This window comes from Festucalex cinctus, chromosome 6 (genome assembly GCF_051991245.1).
Source record: "Festucalex cinctus isolate MCC-2025b chromosome 6, RoL_Fcin_1.0, whole genome shotgun sequence".
In the NCBI taxonomy this organism is placed as follows: Eukaryota; Metazoa; Chordata; class Actinopteri; order Syngnathiformes; family Syngnathidae; genus Festucalex; species Festucalex cinctus.
Window position 1 is genome coordinate 3,379,433 of NC_135416.1, and position 13,615 is coordinate 3,393,047.

Consider the following 13,615-nt stretch of genomic DNA (forward strand, 5'->3'; position numbering starts at 1 on the left):
TCTTGCGGCCGCGTGGCTTCCAAATGAAACAGACGCTTTTGCTGTTTAATGGATAATAATCGGACTTTCCAACCACTGGGAGGAGACGTGCTTTTTCTCCATGAATTTTAAATGACTTTTTTTTTTCATTGGACATATGCTATTCATTTGCTTTTTTTTTTTTACGACATGGATTCATCTGCTGTGCTTGTGTACAAGCATAATGGCGGCGGCATGGCTCAGTGGTAGAGTCGTCATCTCTCAACCTGGAGTTTGTGGGTAATTTGTACATTACAGCAATGCATATATGCAACCTAAATCTCTAATAAGACTTAAAATCGAGGCACTTACTTGCTAATGCAAGTCCACATTGAGTACCTCCACATATTGACTTATTATATATATATATATATATATATATATAAAATACATTAATAAATAAATGACTAAAAGTGGAAAAAAAAATGGATATAAAAATGTATTTATTTATTTATACGTTTTTTGCTCTTTTTTTCGTTTATATTTTTTTTTATATAATTTTCTAATTATATATTTTTTATATCCGTTTTTATTTTCACTTTTAGTCATTTATTTATTTGTTTAGTTATTTATTTATTTTGAATTTTGGCAGCTTTGGTCCTCCATACGCCGGAACATCCAGTGACATGCAAACATGGTGGCCTGTTTACGGAAATTAGGGCCCTTTTGTCTGAAGTCCACACGGTCGGTGATGCATGGTGATAACGACAATTAGTGCATAATTGTACGTTGAAGCGTCTTAAATGTTCAAATTTAAGATCATTTTGAGCAAACGCTGATCATTCGCTCGCGTCTCGAACTCGGTGTGCTTTCTTTTGAATGGCAACGAGGATGGATTCCATCCTTCACTGACTTGCACTTGAACGCATCGCTGTGCTCGCTCGATACATATTGACCAAGGTTTGAGATCCTTCCAAGGCTGCAGCCTCCCCCTTTGGAGAAACACGCCGACAAGAAATGTGTGTGTTCTTTTGTCCTCTGTGTAACTCATGAATAACCCAGCGACCATCCCTGCTCGCCGTTGATGGATTTGTTTGGAAAAACCCACCTTTCCGACTCACAGCCTGCATCTTAACTCCAACTCCGGGACAGGCGATGCTAATCAAATCAGCGAGATGTTACACCTCCTCATGGAACATTTTGGAGGACATTGTACAAAAAAATGTGCAGTAGTTAACAGCCGATCAACACAACTGTTTTGATTTTTTTTTTTTTTTTTTTTTACGGTGGGCTAGAAGAAATTACAAATACATTTCTCAACAAATTGATTCGAGTCATGCATGAGTAATGTTTGGGTCTTGTTGTCTCATGTCTGAGGTCACGCCTGGGTTAAAGTCTGAGTAGAGTTCTTAACCGTGCACCAGAGTTCACGACCTGTTACGTGTTTGTTTTGGTATTGATGAAACAGCATCCAGTTTCAACTAGTTTTTGGCGATATGATGTCTGGACTATATGATGTCAAGGATCTTTTATGCTTATATGATGTTTGTTGATGTCAGGAGCTATCTGTAATCACGGAGTCAACAGCCAATCAGAGAATTCCATGTCAGTACTAGTACTCACATGTCTAGCCACAGCCAATGAGATTGATTGACTGTGTATTTAAGGGTCTGAGAATTGTGTGTGTTTTGCTGGATTATTGTTCAACTGTTCCTGTGTACCGCTCTCTTAGGTTCTGCTTCTCTATGTGAATAAATAGATCAAATCTTATTTTATTTGTATCTGCATTTGGGATCCTACCGCTCAGCACACAACACTGATACACTGACTTTTTTTCTGTTGTAATTCTATTTTTTTTTTCATAGCATCACCACAAATATCTTGTAATTTTAAGACTATTAGAACATAACAAATTTCTCGAAAGATAAAAAATGTATTTTTTTAGTTCTATTAAATTATGCTAAATTACCTTATAATTTTTTTTTCTCCTAAAAGTTTTTTGGGATATTTTATTTATTTATTTATTTTTTGGCGTTTTCAGCAAAATAGCCCTAATAATAAGGGATAAAAAAAAATTTTGTAACATTGCAACTTTTTCTTGTTTTTTTTCTTAGAGTATACTAACACATTTTGCATCAGGTTACCTCTAATTTCACAACATTTTGCTACTAACATCTTGCAATTTCACACCTGTTTCCTCATACTATTATATTTTTTTAGGGCATTAATTATTTTGTCCTTTTTCAGTGTAACCCTAATACTGCTTATTCGCTTTCATTCCCCCATGAATTGCTTCGATAATCACACGCGATTATGCTGAGTCTCGCAAGAAAACACCCTGATTTCAGCGCGCCGTCCGTAAATGTTGTTTTTATTAGTCATTTCCCCGCCGATACGACCATAACACAGCATTATTATTCGCCCGGTGTGTTCCATCAGCGGGCCCGAATCCATTTGAGGCTGTTTACTTTGTGCTAACGCCAGTGAATCAATGTGGCGACGCAGGGCATTGATTGGCCTATCCGATGGTGACCAAAAAAAATAAATAAATAAAATAAAAGGCGAACGAGGCAAGAAAATCCGGTTTAATCGTAATTTATTCCAGCCCCATGCGTCACTTTGCCGTCCGTGTGCGTCACTTTCCTGCTAAATTAGTAGACGCGCCGCGCTCGTTTGACCACAATCAGCCTCTGCGAGACCGCACACTCTTATTTATGAGACGTTGATGCATGTTGTGTCCAAGTTGTCATGTCTAAATAAATGTTGCAATAGGAAGTTCATGTAAAGTGAGTTCATGTTTGTCTTCCAGGGTCATTCCAAGTGCAAGTGAATGAGCATTAGGACATGTTAGCCACTGTAGAATGATCAAAATGATCAAGTAAAAAAAAAAAAAAAAAAAACATTATAAAAACAATTGAAACCTTATTTTAAAAATACATGAATAATTTTTAAACATTTTTAATTGGCATATGCTAACTTCAACAAGAATGGAACCACTATATAAGACTGAAAAAAATTAAGTAAAAATACATTTATTACAGCCGTCAAACGATAAAACTTTCTTTAATTGGATTAAACACATCTTAGAATTTTGTTTAATCACGATTAATCGCTAAATGAAAAAGGCTTTTCATCAACTTTTTTTGCTTGCCAAATTTAAAGAGATACTTTACTTATTTAGCGATTTTTTTTTTGCAGTCAAACACACATAGCTTCTGACATCACATAGCGTCTTACCAGTTGAAACTAGATGCTGGTTACATCAGTTCAAAACAGACACTTGAGCACACGGTCTTGACCCAAACATAACCCTTGCATGACCCAAACATAACCCTTGCATGACCCAAACATAACCCTTGCATGACCCTTGTCATGACATTAAATGACCCAAATATAACTCTAGCATGACCCTAGTCATGACAGTAAACATAACCCTTGCATGACCCTAGTCATAACAGTAAACATAACCCTTGCATGACCCTAGTCATGACAGTAAATGACCCAAACATAACTCTAGCATGCCCCTAGTCATGACAGTAAACATACAAACCCTTGCATGACCCGAGTCATGATTATTGACTGTTACGCGAAATAAAAAAAATGAACCACTGCAAACTATGACAAAAGAAAAAATATATATATATCTCGTAAAAAAAATCAAAATAAAAACATTTTACCCACATGTTAACAGTCAAGGTCATAAAAGTAGGACGTGAAGTTAACCAATGTATAATAATGCAAAAACTAAAATAAAGCAGAAGTACAATGATTCTTCTTCTTCAATTGTATTAGAAGATCACTGTCATACAAGTACAACGAGACGTTAAGCGGCAGAGGAGTGTGTCGTATGATCGGTGAGGAGGTTGCGTGTGCTTGCGAAGGAAGGAACAGATGCAGAGGTGGTGAGATTAAGACAAATGTAAAAAAAAAATAAAAAAATAAAAAAATTAAAAAAAAGAGAGAGAGGGGGGGGGGGTCACAATATCATACAGTATTCTGTATAAGCCTCTCAAGATAAGCAATAGGAGATGAAGGGATGATCCCACAGCACCGTGCAGAAGAAGCTAATCACAAAGGAACAGATTGGAGATTTCAGCAGGAATTTGAATGGGTTATACGAGGTGGGCAAATATTTCAGCCTGAATTCAAACATTCCACCCACGAAAGCCATTAAAAAAAACCCTATCAAAGCTAAAATTGGCTATGCATGATTACGTTACCACCAATCCCCCCGTTACGTCGTGCAAATTCACTAGTTTCTTGTAATGCATCGACTCAAAATTTTACTACTAATTTATTCGTATGACTTTTATTTCCCTTAGAATTTTAAATTGACATGATGTGATTTAACTTTTCGCGAACAACACTATTTTCAGATGCTGAACACTTTACTATTGTATCACAATTCAGCAATTGTGTTAGACTAATTACAATCATTATATTTGTGGTCATGATAGTTACAATGGTATTATAATACTGTGATAGTTCTATTTTAGCATCAAGACTTGGCAAAAGTTTAGTAGCCTCACAATAGGCATAAATGTGATTATTCCACATGGTGTTTCGTTATTGTGACTAGTGCCACATTTAATGCGAAGAAAGTAAAACAATGTGGGTCATGTGGCAGATTTGATGGGATGAGGACAAACCACCATTATGTTTCGAAGCAGGTCAATCCTAATCTGGGAAATGGCATGTATCCTTCTTCATTCCATTCATCCTCTAATAATCCCTCGCCGGATGACAACACGCCCGTCATGTCACTAACGCGTGCGCGCGTGCCAGACGTCATCTCGGGCACCGCCATGACATCCATTGTTAATATTTACAATCAACCGTACTTTGCTTCTTTAATTGGTCACCTTCCACTGAATGAATGAATGAATTGCCACCATCAGTTTCATAGTCATATTTACATGCAAATGTCAAGCCAAACATCAAATCATGCTAGCATACAACGGCACACTAGCTAACAATTAGCATCGATGTGTCCTTAAAGCAGGCGGAAATCACATTTAGGCTACTTGATTAAATGTTCTAAAATGTGTTAGAGTAAATACTTTGTAGATTTATCAAAATTCAACTCAACTTTATTTATAAAGCGCTTTAAGAACAGGCATTGCTGTATACAAAGTGCTGTACATAAAGATAAATATTGGTTGTGCAGTAAAGAATACGGTAACAAAACAAGAACAAAGCAAACGATACGATACGATATGCAATACAAGGCTCACGATATGACGATACCGCGATTATCGATATATTGGTCAGGTCATAAATCCACGATAATCTACGATAAAACTACCCAAGACACAAACTGATGTTTTTTCAATGAGAAAATTGTTTCTTTTTGTACCATCAGTGACACACAATATTTCAACTGGTGTCTTCTTCACAGTGAGTACTTTACTGTATTAAAAAAAAAATATTTATTAAACATACAAATGTCTCCTTACATAGACCACCTTTTTTTGTGAACAAATTTTGTCTTTCTTAAATATTATTGTCATGGAATATGTCAGTCAGTTACATAGTCCATTGTTTCATTTTATAAACTGTGACAATTTTTTGTGTAACATTGCAAAAGTAAATAAATAAAATTTCTTAAACATTAAATCCAATTAAATCAATATTCCTCAGGAAATTGTGTGCGTCAAAAAGTCGAAACATAAAACAAAGATATAATCCACATTTTTCATAGAAACGTATGCAAAACTGAGTCAGTTGCTGGACAGATAAACACAAGTAAAATTAAACTCACGAGTCTTCTTCGCCTGAAGAATTCCGTACATTTCACCGTCACCCTTATGAGGCGCTCCCTCTAGTGGCCCGCCAAGTAATTGCTCAATAAGTTATGGACAATGAAGCCGTTATAGTGGCTGTATATTAAAGGAAGGCTCCTTTAATTTTACATGTATGGCTTGATTGGCAGTAAATAGTTAGTATAGCTACGAAACATGCATAAGAGCTGAAGAATACACTCCTATATTGATTTATTTAACTTTTTTCAACATAGAAGTACTTCCGTGTTGCAACGCCCCCAAGTGGTGACGTCACTAGTGTGTATACTCGCTTGGGGAACAGTAGTTCACGCAGACATAACAACGAGGAAGACACAAACGTCAGTTATGCCTTACTGTATTGCAAAATTTTGCAAGGCGTCGGCAAGGAAAAACCCGCGAGACCCCCCCCCCCCCCCCCCCAAAAAAAAAAAAAAAAAAAAAAAAAGCTACTTGAGTAGACAATGGTTTGTTTGCTAAGTGCTGTCAACCTCCCGAAGGACAAGCAGGCGTGCGCGCAGCGAACATTTCAGGCATGAGGACTTCGAATATATGTTACAATTTGAGATGGGGTACGCCACACGCCTAATACTAAAGCCCAACGCAGTACCGAGTATCTTTAAAGAACCAGACGTGGGAAATAATCAAGCCGATGGAGGAGCCGCAACTGCTAGCAACACGGAGCCTTCACTCTCACAACAGCCGACACAAATCGAGGTCTTACTACGGCCACTGAAAGATCTCGGAGAAGCGAAGCAAATTTAAAGCGAAAGGTAGGCATGTTTCGGGGGTGGGGGGGCATTGGTTATTATACTGCACGGACTGTTTTATTTCATAATTCATTTGAAGGTGGCCAACGCAGGGGCACGTCGGCACGTTACCGTAATGCACAGTATTAACAATCGTTGGGGCGGCTGGCTTGACTTCGTCTTTTCGAGTGGCGGCTGGCCTGACCGCAGTGGGACGCTACGCAAAAAAGAAAAAAAAAAACAGCTAGGGGAGGTTGGGTGCTGTAACGACGATACATTTAATTTTACTATTTTTTCTTTTTCCTGAAATATTTCGTCAGTTCCACACGTTTTGCATTGCTCGTACTGTGTGTCACTTTACCTGTTGGATATTTGCTCCTCCAAGACTTTTCTTCTTCACATCTTTCATCGCAACCAAAGCTATCCTGAGAATGTCTATTTAGTATTGCCATGTTGAATGTCTGATGTTCCAGGATGCAGTTGAGATTGTCCGCAAGGAACCGATCCTCGAGTTCTTTCATTTCCAGACAGCACACATTCATTAGCGGATTGTCCATTCCTGCAGCTCCCGCACGAGCACCACTCACCCCCCGCCTGATTCACTCGTTCGTCAAAGTTTATTTTGTGCCCGAAAAGACCATCTGGCGCCACAACTTTCACATCCAAGGCAGACTTTCCTTCGGTAGTGTTATTTTGTCGTGTTGGCTCGAAGCGATAAGGTTTAATCCTTCCGGGTTTGACGCTAGATGCACGGCTGCGTTGCATAGTGCTTCCATAGTGTAGCGTTTACACACTAGTGACGTAAACATCCGGGTTATTTAGTCACGTGTAACAAACATGCCGGCGTTCGATTCATTTTAACAATGGTTTAAAAGTTATTAAATGTACATAAAAAAATAATCACGTCACCAAATTAATTATTGAAAAAGTAGCAACTTTTTGCTGCTAAAAATGGATCAATAAGTAAAGTGTCCCTTTAACTACAAATATTGCTTTACTTGCGTGGGCGTATCGATAATCTATCGGGAGACAATGTTTCACGATTTATCGCAATATTGTCACACTCCTAATCAAAACTGCAGCTAATAAATAAGATATACGTATTTAAATATAACAGCAACTTTTGACATCTTAGGTTAACTTCCTGGTCACTTTAAGTGAAAATTCCAGTCTTTCTGTCTCTTTTCAGGCTGGACTTCTTGACGTTTTGGTGGGTCTACGGTACTTCTGATAGAACAAAGTTTTTGTTAAGTGAAACTGGATTTCAAATTCTGACGGGCGCTACCGAATGAAAACATCCACTTCAAATCTAAATTGCAGACTTCTTGTGTCTTTTCATTGTGGGTTTCGGAGATATTTTTTTTTTTTTTTGTGGTTCGGCTCCTGACTGACACGCATACCAAATTTCATCTTATTTGGTAAAACACCAAATGTAAGGCCCTTTTGTCACCCGATGGCGTGTTGTCCTTTTATCGTGCGCCAGCTTTAACAAGCCTCAGCGACATGTTTCATTTTAGCCGTCAATGTGCGATGACAGACTTGGCGCGGTGGGTGGAAATGGATCAAAGTGGAGAAAAAGCGAAAGAGCAAAAAAAAAAAAAAACTGGGGTCAATACGCTTATTGCCTTAAACGAGTCCAATGAAGCCTAAGAAGATAATCCCGGTGGAAATCCCTCATCATGGGGGCTGGCCGGCATGTTTCCCAAATGATGTCATTTTTTCCCCCCCTCTCCTGTGTATGTGTGTTTGGAGACCGCAAAGCGATCATAAATCACACAGGACGGCTCATATTGGAACAAAAAAAAAAAAAAAAATGGTTATTGTGTTGGCAATGACAGTTTTCACTTACCTGTGTGGACTGTGGAGCCTCACATGTACTACACTATGAAAAAAAATTGCAATATTCTTAGAAATGTTTGATTATGGGGGGGAAAGCCGCTATGGGAAAATAATTGTCAGAAAATTGTCATAATATTACCAAGTGAAAAGTTGTACGAAAAGTACACGAATCTAGACAGTTGCAATTTCTAGAAGACGAGAAGAATGATGTGAAAGATTTAGACTGATGTGACTGATGGCTCAATGAGCAAAGTATCCTTTTCAGAGCGGTTGCAGCAGGTGCTTGTTCTCGGGGGCAGCCGGTTGAACTGAAACGCCATCATACCTGTCGAAGTCATCCCCTTAATCCCGTGACACGCAGGATTTTGTGCTCGTGCTGAAAATAAGCAGCCGATATGACGAGGTGACAGCTTTTCATGTCTGCCGCAGTTATCTGGATGCCGCAGGGGCGAGAGTCTCGCCACTCATTACGGGAGGCAAAGTGACGATGTGACGTGTGCTGCACAACCTTGTGTGGTAAACAACAATTTCCAGTTAAAAAAAAACACAAAAAAAACATCACCCGTTGAGCAACAAAATAGAACACAGGTGGGAAAACTGTGTTGTTTAATCCAGCCCACTGAGTTTTTACATTGTAACTAGACTAAGTGCAATTTCTGGAGAAATTGCGTGGGAATGCTAAATGCTAATAGCTGAATGCTAAGATGAAGGCTTATGAGGGAGATTCAAAGACAAATTATGTGAAAATTACAAAGTTTTTATTGAAGTTGAAAGATAAATGTATAAAAGGAAAACTTGAACTGCAATCTGTCTAAGGTGGGATTTAATCATTTCAGAGAAATTATAACCCATTTCCTGATACGATAGTCAGTTGGTACCAAACCATCGAATGTAGTAAAATGTGGTCCAAGCGGGGTTTGAATCCGGGTTCTCCATGGGGGAAAGCTTTTGCTCTAACGACGAGAGCTAATTGCCTTGTTCAAATTCATGGCTAATAGCGTATGTATTTTAAAAATATTCATCTGATGAATGCCAACGTGCATTTAATCATTTCAGTTGCCATTGTACATATTGGCAATGTACAGTCGGAGGTGGGATTCGAACCCGGGACCTCCTGGTTAATGGACAGCACACTTAACCAAGTGCGCCTCTTAGCAGTATCAGAGATCTTGTAAGTGGGCGGGGAAAGGGACTTAGAAAACGTTCAATGTCAGTCCCATTGAAAATGAATGGGGAAAAGTTGATCTTTAACGTTAAATTGTGTGAGTACTGTAAATAATGTGGAATCAGGCCATATATACCCCGGAAGGCGTGAATTTTTGAAGCAAGTTGAAATTTGAATGCTGTAAATCGGAAGTATAATGTAGGTGTCGTTTCTCAGCAAAAAAGTGAGGAGAATAAAAATCCAAATAACATATGTGGGAATGGTACAATGGCTACATTTAGCATAAAGATCAGTTGCATTTTTGATGATTTTTTTTTTTTAAATGAACTCGCTTCACAATAAACAGCACATGAGCAAATATTCACCAATTCTTCACAAAAGAGGCCTGAAAGTCTTTCATGCCACTTTTTAATTCAGTTGCTTGATCAGCTGTATTTTTTTTTTTAGCTTTAATAATTTCATTGACTGTGATTTCTAATAAATAGCAAAGCATAAGATGTGCACTTTTAATTAAAAAGAAAAGTACAGTATTAACTATGAACTTGAGAAATGACATTATTCTCATTATTTTAATCACAGCAATTCAATTATAGTCGTTGACGTTGGACTTTTATCGAGTTCAAAGTTTTATTAAAAAATTTTTCATGAAACCGTTATCTGCTGTCAGTTGCAGTATGCTGTATTCTGTATGCTACTGTCTACTGTCAACGAAGTGTCCTTGGACAATACGCTGAACCCGAGTTGCCTTGTAAATGAAAAACTGTTCTCAGTTGCCTTACCTTAAGGGAACTTTTTAAATTATTCTGTTTTAGCCTTTAGACCAGGACAAAGCATCTTTTTTTTCATCTATTTTTTTATTATTATTATTGTTTTGAGGGTTTTAATTAATGTTTATTTTTCAAATATTTTTTTCACTAATTTTATTTTTTTGAAACATTTTTTGATACATTTTGATTCATTTCTGCCCCACCTAATTATTTATTTTGTTGTGCGTGTGTTTTAAAAAAGGCAAAAATTAATAATGATGATATAGAATAAATATAATTCAGGGAAAAAATATTTTTGTGTAAAATGATCACATATCTTAGCTATTTGTCCCTTTATAAAATAAATACTTTATTACCATTATACAATTAATTTGTACATATATATATTTAAAAGTATTTCCCTTTTTTTTTATATTCATTACAAATATTTTTTTAACAAATATTTATAAATATTTTCTTTTTATTGAATTAATTCATTTTCTTCTGTTTTTAATTGGCAAAAAAATAGGATGCTATAAAATAAACAAAGGCCTATTTTATTTTTATTTATTAATTTTGTGTTATAATTGGCAAATATAGCCATAGTAATCACACGGACAATTGGCGCTCCCAACAAAGTTTGCTGACACGATTCAGCTGTTGAGCGGCAACAGGAAGGAATGACGTTTGCATTGCGAGAGCGCATCTTAGCAAACGCGCTAATCTGGCAAGGCGGGCGTCCGTGAAATGTGACACGGGCTGCTGCTCAAAGCTATGTGGCCGTCAAACGTTGGATAATCTGTCACGTGCTCACGTTGTGTTGAAGCGCACCCGACTGTGTTGCACGCATTTAATTCATGACAACACACATTGTTAGCCCCGTCGAGGAGGTTTTTCATCCGCCCGCTTTCGAGTCGAAACGCAAAGCTAACCTATATGAATGCAGGCGCTGGATAAAGCCACGGTGCTGCCTGCGTTGTAAGTTAAACCTGTCAAAGATACAAAAGTAACCCAGATAAATGTCAGGTGGGGGATAAAGTTATGTAGCCGTCCATGTAGACAGTTGAAATGGACCAAAAACAAAACAAAACAAAACAAAAACAAAACAGACAAAAGAACAGGTAATGAAGCCATGAAGACACGCATAGTCAGATGAATGCATCAAAAATTAAAAGTGGTTACATTTAGTTTGTGGTAAGGCTATGCAGGTATGCGTGTAGTCAGGAAAAACTGTCCAAAATCAAAATAACCTCATATAAATGTGATGTTGGGGTAAAGCTATGCAATTGTCCTCATAATTTGAACTCCATGAAAATCAAAAGCAACAGGGCTAAATTCCAGGTTGGGATAAATACTGACTGGTGGACCCAAATAATAATAATAATTTTTTTTTTAATGAGATTATTTGATAGAAAAGGCAAGACAAAATTCACATCATGTAATTTATCCTCCTGGACAAATCAGTGAATTCTAATCAACCGACTTACTGCTTCTGCACGTGTTCTGGAGGTGACGACTGAAACTGAGGCGGAAGATGTTTTTTTTCCCTCAAAATTTTCTTTTTCATGAGGTGACATGAGGTGACACGGATTGCTTTGGGTCTGAAGCCGCTATGTTGGCCTCGGGGAAAAACAGATATGAAGAAAATGCTTCTGGGTGAAAGGAAGGAAAGGGGTGCTACACCAGATTTACAATTCATACATATATAATTTTAAATAAGTTCCGTGTGGTACGGTGGTTGCTTAAGATACATAAACATACTAATTTTGCACGATATGAGCCATCATTAGGATGATTTGTTTGTTTTGCTGTGACCTGCCAGTGCAAACTTGAGATATGAACAGTTGTATGGTAGCAATCAATCCAACTCACTTCTCGATAAGAAGCAGTGTGGTAAATAATGAACAATTCTTGAAAAAAAAAAAAAGAGTTTTCAGGAGCTTTTATGCCACTCACCGCTGAAGGTAACTGTCAAACTAAACATAAAATAAATAAAATGCCACAGTGTGAAATGTAAACAAACAGTCTCAGCTAGCTTAATGCTAACACTGACAAGCTAACAATAGCCTCAACAGAATCAGTTTCTCAAGTCTTTAAGCAATGGATTTTGCAACACAAATGGTGGAACAACACTTTACCCTCCACAAAAATGAATAATGTTCCAGCAACTTAGTGAGCAGCAGTTGAAGAAGATTAATCTTCAATTGTGTTTGCGTGACTGTATTATAAAGTACTGCCTCAAGATGGAGCCTAATAAGTAAGGAAGTCGGGCATCTCGCGTCAAGGTAAATCCGGTATATTTCAAAATAATGTTATGTTCTGTGGTTGGATACCACATAGCTCTTGACATCACATAGTTTAAAACCAGTAGAAAGTAGATTCCGATTACAAAAGTTCAAAACATCAGTTCAAAACAGACACTTGACCTCACGGTCACGACCAAAACTTAACCCTGGCGTGACCCAGTCATGAGTCCAAGACCTAAACATTACCCCTGCATGACCTTAGTCATGACAAATAAAACAGTTTGCAAACTCGTTTTTTGGGAGGGAAGCTAGCTAACTACATAGCATGACATGGGTCAGACATTTAAGACAAAAAAATTAGCTCTTAATAAATTAAAAATGACAAAATAACACTATTTAAACACAAAACGTCCTTACCCATGGTAGAAGAGAAGTCCCAGTAATAATGTCCGTGCGGCCGCCATACGGAAAACCCACCGCGTCCGTTCAGTAGTCATGCGTCAAGAGTCTGTCGTGATCAGAGAGAATGCGGTCACTTTTCAAAATAAAACATTTTAAAAGCCTCGACTAATCAATTAACCGGAAGTACAGTAAGTTTTTTATTTATTTTTGTATTTATTATTCTTTCAACTGTGCTGCCGCCGTTCCTGCGGTTGAGGATCACAGCTCCAGATAACATCATGGAGACATCTATTTAGTCAGTTGAACCTTTCAAAAATCCAAACCCAACCAAATAACTTTTAGTGAGTAGTATATGTGCCTTGGCTCAATAAAGGTGCCGGAACACCGGCGCAGTATAATGTGTTTCCTAGCGTAAAATTGTCAAATCTACGGCGGTAACCCGACTTCACGACAGGCAGCGTTTAAGTCAAGGTCAGTTCCGTGTAAACTGTTTGATCCATTTCAAGGTGGCTGTCCCGCCCGACCTTCCTTTAATTCCGTTCGATTCGAGCTGCTATTTTTGCTAGGCCGGCCCCGTAAAGAGGACGTAATACTTTTATTAGCGACGGTGGGGTGACGGAGAGCGTACAAAATGGAAGGTACGACTGTGATGGGGGGGTGGCGCTCGGGCAGCAGCACTTTGATTGGTCACGCTTTCTTGGCACTTTGCTGCATCTCGACAGTGTTTGGA

At 37.9% G+C, this 13,615-nt stretch overlaps 1 long non-coding RNA gene across 2 annotated transcripts in view; it reads right to left on the bottom strand.

Moving 5' to 3' along the window:
• Positions 1-13,615, bottom strand: part of LOC144020138 (uncharacterized) — a 137,086-nt gene that overhangs the window by 64,899 nt on the left and 58,572 nt on the right. For both annotated transcript variants that reach the window (XR_013283810.1, XR_013283809.1), the window contains exon 3: positions 12,901-12,991. This is a non-coding gene — a long non-coding RNA (uncharacterized LOC144020138). The remainder of the gene's footprint in view (positions 1-12,900; positions 12,992-13,615) is intronic.